Raw genomic sequence first — 9,426 nt, 5'->3', positions numbered from 1 at the left:
GGATAAACTAATTTGCAAAATGTTACAACTAAAACTACTAAACGATAAGGCTTGAATGGCCTACCAGTGCTTGAGGTAAATCATTTAGCATGGGAAAGCGTGGATTTGTCCCTCCAATAATGAAATTAGTAGGCAATCAACTTAATTATGATAGAAAATAGAACCCCCGTAATTTGTAAATTATCAACAATCTCTCATTTCACTTATGTACATTGGTGTTCGCTATACTGCCCCAGTAATGCCATTTCAACAAGCTCCCCTCTCACTACAGGTGATAATTGTCTTTTACCAACGTTTTTCTCCAGCAGCGAAACAGACCACATAAACCGCTTAGATTGCTATTCACTGTCTAGATCATAAAATACTTATCAACAAGTTCACCTGGTATCCAACACGCTTTAGTTAACTTTTCTCGATCTTTTGGTATACCAAATTGAGTACTTAAAATTTCACTAAACAATACTAGAGTAAACGTTTATCTTTGTTCAATGTAAATTCTTCCATTTATTTTCTTAATTTTAGACACATTTGAATATTTTGGGGATTAAAATGACAAAAAAAAAAAAAGCAGTGGACACATGGTTAGCAACAGTGAATTTCTTGGAATAATGTTAAAATAAAAAATTATCACAAAAATGGTATTATGTAGGATATGTGGATAATATAAGGGTTGACGCAGGTGGAAATACAGGTGCAAACAAAAATCCGATGTAATTTTGCATTTATTTTCAACTACTTAAGAATTTTTTAAGTTAAGATTTTTGGTAAAATTTTTTATTTTAGTTGCAGATGGACCGTTGATTAATATATATGTCAACGGTCATGATTTGATGGTGAAGAAAAAAAATATTTTAAATCCTGTTGTTGCACACAAAAATTTTTAATTTTTTAATGCTGCACATAGTGAAATTTGTGGACCGTTGATCCACTTGATCAATGGTCCACAAATCGGCGCAAATTAAATTTGCTGTGATATGAATAATTTTTTTATTCCGCACAAGCGAAATTTGTGGATTGTTGATCAAGTGAATCAACGGTCAACACATCGTCGCAAACTTGATTTGTGGCATTGTAAATTTTTTTTTTATTCCACACATGCGAAATTTTGTGGACCGTTGATCCACTTGATCAATGGTCCACAATCGTCGCAAATTACATATGCGGAGAACTGAATTTTTTTTTTTTTGAAACCGCAAAGAACATTTGCGGCATTAATTTTCGGACCTTTGATCATGACTTGATCAACTGTTGTAGCTCACAGGTTTTTTTCATTTGCCACAAATTCGATTCGCCGCGATAGAAAAATATTTTTTAAAGTGCAGTAGTTCTAGACTGTTCATACAAGAGATCAACAGGGCCAGCTTCGGTCAAAAAAAATTTTCAGTCAAAGTAACATTGCAGATTTGTTACAATTATTGTATCATGTCGAGCCCTTGTTCACTCAAGTGAGAACCCTAACTTCAAACTAACATTTCTATTTCTCTCTCGCACAACCCCAAATCCAAATCCCCCTCATCTTCTTCTTTATCTTCTCAAACTAGCCATTGTTCTGCAGGAAGACTATCTGTCATTATCCTCTAGATCGAAAAAGGTGGTGGATCGAATGGCATTGTCGTTCCGGTGATGGCCTAGATTGAAAAAAGTGATGAATCGAGTGGCATTGTCGTTCGAGTGATGAAAAGGGTGGTGGATCGGAAAAAGGTTTTTTGACGAAATGCAGAATAGTACTGTCTGTTGTTATAAAGGTTAGTTTATTTAAAAGTTTTATTAGTAATTGTTTTATAATATTTGCAATTATTTTAAGCTATACATATTATGCTGCTTTTTGTTTATTCAATTTGATAGTCAGTAGTTCTTAGTAGATGATTATTTACTGTTTGTTTTTAGATTAAATGGGTAATTTGTATTTTGGAAGACTATTTAATTTGTTTATTTTTTAGATAATTATTTATTGTTTATTTCCTGATAGTCAGTGGTCCTTTGTAGGTTATAATTTTTAGATCAATTTGATAGTCAGTAGTCCTAAGTCATTAGTCCGTATATGATTAACTTTTGGACAAAATGCCCTAATGACCATCAAACTATTACGAAATTCACATTTTGCCTCTCGAACTATTAACTAATAAGTTTTTACCCTTCAACTAATTAAGACATATAATTCTAGTCATTCTATCAGTTTGAGTCGTTATATTTAAGGATTCATGAGATGCTAGTGACCCTCAAACTATTACAAAGTTCAACATTTGACCTTTCAATTATTAACTAATGAGTTCTAACTCTGTAACTAACTAAAACGTATAATTCTATCTTTTTCGTCAACTTGAGTCGTTATATCGAATAGAAATATCTATTGATAAAGAATTAGGGATGTGCTCAATCGAGTGTTTGACAAATCAAAAAGATTTAGATATAATAATGTAAAGTTTAGAGGAATCTCATTAGAGAATTGAATATTTGAGAGAATTAAAGAGTTCAAACTTGGAAGAACCAAGACTTGTTGCAATATTCCTAAAAAATGAATTGTATGCTAGATTTATGTCATTAAGAGAAGCACATAAACCACGTGAATTTGGAACAATGCTGAAAAATGAATAAAATTCCAAATGAAAACAATTCAATTAATTCAAGTTACCTATCCTCGTTGGAATTTCTCTATTCGGGATTTTGGGTTTTAGATTTTCAATTGATTTTGGTCAAGTTCAGCAATTGGAGATTTGATAAATTAGTTTATGAGTCAAATAGGGGTAAAACAATTTTACCCTAACATATCCTATGAAGACGAAAACACCTCTCGATTTTACCCTTACTGCACACGTGGTGATGTTTTTGTTCGACATAACGATTCAAATTGATGGAACTGTTAGCATTATATATTTTAGTTAGTTGGAGGGATAAAATTTATCAGTTAATAATTAAAGGGTCAAAAGTTCAACTTTACAAGAGTTTGAGGGCCATTACTGTGCATGTCATGTTATTTTTGTTAAACATAGCAGCTCAAGCTAACAGAAGGGCCAAAATTATTTGTTTTAATTAATTGAAGGGGTAAAACTTATCAGTTAATAGTCAGAGTGTCAAAAAGTTAATTTTGTAATAGTTTGAGGGTCACTGGGACATTTTACCTTTAATTTTTTAAAACTAGTGAATACTAAATAGTAAATAGTGAATAAGAAAATGTAGAATAGTAAATAGTAAATAGTAAATGTACCATAAATGGTAAAATAGTAAATAGTAAATGTTAAATGTTAAATGATAAATAGTAAATAGTAAATAGTAAAAGTAAAAGTAAAAAGTAAATGGATAAATTAAATACTAGTAATAAATAGCAAATAGCAATAATATAATGTAAATTGAGATAGTAACTGGTAATGAATAGTACTTGTACTATTAATTGGTAAGTAATATTTATAGCAATAGTAAATAGTAAAGAATACTAATATTTAAAAGAAATAAGTTACACGAATTTATATTAGTGATCAACAATTTAATAGTAACTATGATTAGTGAGTAATAAATAATAGTAAATTATAAAAAGAAGTTGGTGGTTACAAGTTAATTGTAAATAGTATTTAAAAGCATATAGTAATAATTATTTGATTAATAGTAAAGAAGAGCCATTAATCATACAGTTTGACTAATACTATTTGTTTGATAACTTTCTGTTTATTTATTCATTTATAATTGGTGATTTTTTTATTTGTGGTGTTATTACTAATGAAAATGTTTGTTGAGTTAATATTAGTAATTACGAAAAATTGTCAAAAAATATAAGTTGACATAAAAATATTTGTAAGATTAGAAAAAAAAATGTCGACAGATATCGCATTAGTAATTCAATTTTATTGGAGAGGCAAATTAGTTGAAACCGGAGGATTATTCGAATATGACCCTCCGAGGTGCAAAAAAGGCATATTAGTGAAACATCGAATAAGTTATGATAAATTAGTAGATAGAGTGTATACTTACATGCAACTAAATTGGAATGTTTTCAAATTGAATCTATGGTTTAGGAATTCTGTTAATCAAAGTATATTTGCTGGAGTGCAATTGGGATGCAAAGATGACATTGACATGCTATATCATATGAATTCGATGTCATCACACACGGCATATGATATATATGTGGAGATGGAGCCACAAAACCACCATATCCATAGTGATTACGATGGTAGATAAACATCATTTGTCCAATTTGGCTTTGAAACGGAGTCAAACAACACGCTTCCTACTTCTGTACGTAAAAGTAAAAAAATAGTAGTACAATCGAAGTACGAATGAATGTTGCATGATAAGTCAAATCGTAGAGAAGGCTGTATAAATCGAAGTTTCAAGGATGGTAGAAGTAAATGCATGTTTCATAATAATAATTCTCTTGATGAATTTCCTTAAATGAAAATTCCTTCAACGTCCTTCCTATTGAATATGCAAAAAAGTGAGGGTGTTGATGTTGATTAAGACACAGAACCAAAACTTGACGACAATGACTCAGACAATAATCCATTTGTGCAGTCAGGTCCTGATCCGTCAACCTTGTGTCATATATCACCCCATCTGCATGACCTTGAAAGAGTCGAAAATTCACTGAATTTTGACCCCTATAACAAGGCAGTTGCCAAGAAGTACAATGTGTAGGATGAGCGAGTAAAGTAACTTAGATTGAGAATGGTGTTTGAAACAAAGAAAGGCATGCAGCGAGTCATTAAACTCTAGGCAATCGAGTACAATAGGGATTACAAAGTGCTAAAATGTAAACTAACCACCTGGTATATTCGCTGCGTCTCATAGTGCCTCCCCACCATGTAATTGGCAGCTAAGAGCCACTTTGAAATACACATAACATGTGAAAGATTGTAACATTTGTGCAAGAGTACACATGTGTGTGAGTTTCGAATACTCATGACCACCGACAGTTGAATTCATAGTGAATCACATAATACACCATATCGAGAACGGCCCACTTTATACCATCAAGAAAATACAAACAACCATTAAGCATGCTTTTGATACGGATGTTTCAAACAAAAAACTATGGTATATTAGGCGACGTGTGATTGATACTATGTATGGTGATTCACCAAATTCTATAACTGTACTGCCGACGTACATGCAAAGTTGGTGAAAGTTAATTCGGGAACAGTTGTTGCATGAGAGCACATCCACAAAGCACTGCTGGATGCACAATCTTTCATTATGTGTTTTAGACATTTGGTCCAATGATTGAGTCATTTCAACACCTTAAATCAATTATTTGCGTTGACAACACATTTATAAAGAGCACGTACAAGGCAAAATTATTAATTACTATTGGTTTTGATGCCTCGAATCAGTGATTACTGATTGCATTAGCACTTGTTAACGAGAAGACAAATCGGAGTTGGACATAGTTCATGTCACAATTGCAACATCACGTGTGTCGACAGGTGGAGAATATATGCGTTATTTTAAGAAGGCACAAGGGCATAATACATGCTATGAATACTTTGTTTGAGTGGAAGGAACTGATGGCTGTGTACCGATAATATTTGACACTTGCAGAGCAATTTTATGAAAAAATTTTGAAGTGAGAGGTACGTTTTATATTTTAGAATGTACACTAATACATTAAAAGATGCACCAATTGTGAATTTAAGCGGTGCGCATTTATTTTTGTCTAGATTGAAAGATCTTATACGGGCTGCCAGAGCAGCAAATCAGGCCAAGAAGTACGAGATATTTATGAAACAATTTGCCTCTTAAATGAAGAGACATATAAATGACTTAATGGCGGCTCTGTCAAACTAGAGCAATGGGCATTATGCAAGGATAGAAGATATCGATGGGACCACACGTTCACAAACATAGCTGAGTATTTTAACAACATATTACGAAATGCTCAATTATTACCAATAATAACATGCTTATAGCTCACTTTTAATCAGATAGTTAAACTTTTCATTTTGAAACGAAAATTTGCTTTCAACACAATATACGCTTTCCCCAAAGAAATATTGAACAAATTATTGAAAAATGAGTTAAAGGCAAGGATGCATTTAGTACAAGTGTATGATCACAGAGGTGAAATTTACTGCATTACCACTAGTTGATGCGATAATAAAAAAAGGTGATAATGCACAGATTATCAAGTTTGGAAATAGCACTTGTACATGTGGCAAGTGAGCTGAATTCAGATCTCCATTCTCACATGTATTTGCAACTTGTTATCGATCGGATACTAATCCATACCATCTGATTGGTCTCGTGCATATAATTTCAGCCTGACAATCTTCACTTTAAGGACAGTTCCAACCACTGAAAAATGTGATTTATTGGGTCCCTTCGGAGTTTTGACTTAACTACAATGTAGAAAGAATTACAAAAAAGACTCGATTCTAAAGCTATAGTTAGAATACATAACTAGATGAATCGTCGATACCCCAATGCTCCTCATCGCTATAGCCATTATTCATAGATATGGTACAACACCTCCAATTCCCCTTATTCTAATAATTTTCATGTGTAAAAATATTATAATACAAAAATATTAGTTATAAGTTGTGTGATTGTCGAAAGATATGTTTGAAATCGATGTTAGCTGTTAGCTGTTAGCCATTTTTGACTATATGTTTGTTATTGACATGCAATTTATAAATCTAAAAATATCTCACATAAATATTAATAAATTTTCTTTTGTGCAGACTATTATAAACATATCAAAATGGCCTAGGATAGGGTCCACACAAAAATAGTATATTATATGTGCAAGATACATATAAATTGAAGACAGTATTCTTAGAGCACGAGAGTCAACTCGATATAAAGCTAGCCGACGAATTTTTTGAGGACCTAGTGAGAAATCAACTGAACCCCCGAATAGCAAACTATCTTTGTGATGTAGGCTTTTAAGGGATCGTACAGGCAGGCTATTTTGAACTTAATCATGAATTGATTATCGCGCTTATTAAGCACTGGAGGTAAGAGACTCACACATTTCATCTTTCCGTGGGTAAGGCGACCGTTACTTTATAGGACGTGGAGGTATTATGGAACTTACGTGTTAATGGATTATTAGTAACGCTGGTCGATCAAAATAGAAATCTTATATGTAACAAGGATTTGATTGCAGACTTTCTAGACTTTAGATCTGAGACCCGTTACTTCTAGGATGGGAGGTTGAAATTTGTGCATATATTCTACTTTTTGTACGAGTCTTTCCAAATGATGTATTAGAGGAATTAGTACGACAACATGTTCTGTACTACATTTTGATCTTATTTACTAAATAGCTATTTGTCGACACATGTGAAAACGTTGTAAGTTGCTATTGGTTGAATTACTTATGAGACATAAAGGGTCTGAGTTTCAGTTGGGGCAATGCCATACTTGCCCGTTTGTACTCTTGACACTATAAAGTATCTTACGCAACTACAAGCTACACATCTGATCCATACATGCTTTTTATAGATACTGGATGCACAATTTTGAGATGCCTGAACATCGATATTTCAGTTGAAAGTATTATTGATTGACGAGCACAATTCGTATTTTTAACAGTTATAGGCGTGAGAGAGGATGTCCAAAATTCGCCCTACCGTGCTGGTTCCTACTGTACAGGGACATGATTTTCCTAAGGGTGATCGCTGGGCAGGCGACCATACGACTGAATATGTGTCTTCGCATGTCATGTCATTATTTCGTGATACATTTACCAAGATGGGAATCGACAAGATACTCAACTAATATATAGTTTTGTTATCGTACTGGTCATGATGTATTTACTATCGCGCTTAACTCCACAGTTTCATTGTCATAGTTTATTTGAAAGTCTTATTCTGCCGACCTTGTTGCACTCCGTCCCACCTATTGCTCAACCGGACAACACATATGACTGTCAGTAGTTTTGTTGATATATTGGGAGGTTGTCGAATCGAATTTCATCTTTCACAACGGATCCTACAACAATTACATTCTCTACGACAATTTGGGATGTATCAGCCGATAACTGCCTTTTTTGACATAGACACAAACAAGAAATTACGTTCTCTAGATCGCTTAGACTGTTTCGGGAAGGATTAAGCCCGGTACCATAATTATTGGGTGTAATAGTAGGGGTGTTGCACTCAATCAATTGCTGGTGGCTATCGATACGATCCAATGATGCTTACGGATGAGTATATTGCATGGTACTAAAATAGTACCATTCACTATGTAATGCCTCTTGTTTCGTAGCAGGTCCGACATGTCGCTCAACGAGAAGACGGGGAGACAGTTTAACTATTTGGTAAATTATTTAATGCTTACATTTTTTTTATCAAACCATATGCTTGCTTTTTTATTTATGAATATCCGAAATGATTACAATACACAAAATTTTCTATTTTTAGGTTGATTCTATATCTCGGATTGGTTCAATCTATGGAATGTACCTCGATCTCACGAATCTTGCATAGTGTGCTCATCTGGAACTAACAGTGATTCGTGAGAAGGCATTTGGGGTATTATAATACTTGAATTTAGGATATAAAATGATAACTGATTTATTCGACCGTCAAAATGTTGGCCTATTTGCCACGCGTACTGCCCCTTTTCAGATGCCTGTTGAGTATCTACTTAGGAAGGTTCGTGGTAGAAAACAAACAATTAGATGTCGCAGAGGGAGCACCTCCACACATGCTGTTGATGTACTAGACACAAACATAACGCAAACTTCATCATTATCCGGATACTACTCACTTATTGGCATGCACTTTCCTCACACTGAAACTTTCTTCACATCTCCCCCTGTGCCAGATTTCAGAGATCATTTCAGTGAGACACCTACTCCGATACCCGTATTTGGCTATACGTCTGTTGCTGCACCGTTCTCTACTATGCTTGATACATCATTTCATGCACAAAATAAGTTCCAAGATGATCTTGATCATATGTACCACTTCCTAGAGATCTTGATGGGCTTCTCATCTGTTTTCATATAGATGACGACAACGTTTCCGTTATTGCTCTTTCCTAGATGTCTATACATGGTTTTTGTCCTAGGTGCGGTCAGATTCCTGTGCTGGATCCCTTCGTTGATGATAACGAGGACCAAACACCTGAACAAGTGCATGGCCATCTCGGAAGTCCAAATGACTACAATTGGGATGAGATCTACCACACACAAAGATACATTGAAAATGTAGCTGCTCTACCACTCTGCACGATAAGAGCAAGAGACTCGTTGGTGGGTGATATTCAGATTTTTAAGAACTTTTCTTGTCAAACCTCCTGTTTTATTATCATTTAAGTTCATGTGCTAATTATTATATCTATTTATCGTTGAATGCTGCATTATTTATCATTATTTAAATTAACATTAAAACCAAAAAATTTAAAAAGGGATGACTTGGACAAATTTTATTTTCATTTAATAGCATGCTTAATCACCGTTTATGAAATTAGCACAATTCTTGTATG

Source organism: Coffea arabica, chromosome 9c, assembly GCF_036785885.1.
Source record: "Coffea arabica cultivar ET-39 chromosome 9c, Coffea Arabica ET-39 HiFi, whole genome shotgun sequence".
NCBI lineage: Eukaryota > Viridiplantae > Streptophyta > Magnoliopsida > Gentianales > Rubiaceae > Coffea > Coffea arabica.
The sequence above is the reverse complement of the archived record's forward strand: the minus strand, read 5'-3'. Positions refer to the sequence as shown.